This window comes from Microtus ochrogaster, chromosome 19 (genome assembly GCF_000317375.1).
Source record: "Microtus ochrogaster isolate Prairie Vole_2 chromosome 19, MicOch1.0, whole genome shotgun sequence".
Taxonomy (NCBI): domain Eukaryota; kingdom Metazoa; phylum Chordata; class Mammalia; order Rodentia; family Cricetidae; genus Microtus; species Microtus ochrogaster.
This window is the reverse complement of record NC_022021.1, coordinates 35,416,082-35,417,402: the sequence shown is the minus strand read 5'-3', so window position 1 is coordinate 35,417,402 and position 1,321 is coordinate 35,416,082. Positions and strand designations below refer to the sequence as shown.

At 33.5% G+C, this 1,321-nt stretch overlaps 1 protein-coding gene across 1 annotated transcript in view; it reads right to left on the bottom strand.

Moving 5' to 3' along the window:
* Cdh9 (cadherin 9) overlaps nucleotides 1-1,321 on the bottom strand; it is a 98,655-nt gene that overhangs the window by 27,420 nt on the left and 69,914 nt on the right. The gene's annotated exons all lie outside the window — the stretch shown is intronic.

The following is a 1,321-nucleotide window of genomic DNA, read 5'->3' as shown; positions in this document are numbered from 1 at the left end:
ATTTCTTTTGTTACCAATTTTATTTCTTAATACAATGAAAATAATTTAAGCCTTTAAATTATAAAGCTAAAGACAATCTCCAATCTAATTTTTACACATTTCAAAATTTTTGTGAAATTATTTGTTTTATTTTCTTTGTTCTTCTTTTGGAGACCATAGGAAACAGACCAAGTGTATTTAGGTTTGGTTAAATATGTGGATTATTGAAATGACACATGCCTGTATAGACCCTTTAACAAGTAATGCTCACCTGTTCTCTTCCATACTCCTCCACAATAATTAACTTGCAAATCAATGGGACAAATACTCTTTTTTCTGAGCATTTATTTTTGGGGAATCAAAAGGGAGCAAGATGATTTCATACAGTGCAGTGTGAACAAAAACAGTCTTTTAATTAGATGTGGGAATAGTAAGTCTTCATATGTTAGACTTAAGTTTTGTTTTTTTTTCTCCTTTGAATTCCAATGAGATTGAAAATTCAGTATGCTGTTCAAATATTAAGGCAGGATCCCAAGAAAAGTGTCTGTAAACAAGCCATAATCTTTCCATAGGATGATTAAAATAGACTTAGCAGATTGCCAGCAAGTCGTTTGTATTAAAAGTTAATCCTCATGGCAAATGGAGGCCATATGCCTTTGGGCCATATATCACAAACCCAGTAAGAGACAAGAAGGAAATTAAAACTAGCTAGTCCAAATAAAGATTACTAATTGTAAGTGATTTTCCCAACAGGCTACTTAGGGGTACTTGTTGAATTCATTGACTCTGAGCATTTTAAAGATGGCCTAAATTGTTTCAGCAAAGAATGAGAATTTGCGTTAGTTTCAAAACTAACTACCAAGGAATGCTAGGTTGGATAGGTCTTTTAGAATATAAATTGGGCCATATTTAGGATTTATAAAAGATATATTATTTGAAAAAATAATCTATTTTGAATAAATGGAAAAGTACAAATTTTTACACTAAACATCAAAATATTTGGTAGAGGAGTATTCTCTTTTTATTTTATTTATTTTTATGTTTATGTGTATGAGAGTTTTGCATGTATATTTTTATTTGTCTGATTTCCTGGGAAGGCAGGAAAGAGCATTCGAAGTCCTGGGACTGGAGTTACCGACAGTGACAAGCCACTGTATGAGTTCTGAGGATCAAACCTGCCCCCCTCCCCAGACCCAAAAGGAGTCCATGTCCTCTACCCATGAGCCATTCTTCCTTTGTTTTAAATGGAAATAAAGACTGAACACATGGTACTAATGTATTTAGGTCTCTCTCTCTCTCTCTCTCTCTCTCTCTCTCTCTCTCTCTCTCTCTCTCTCTCTCT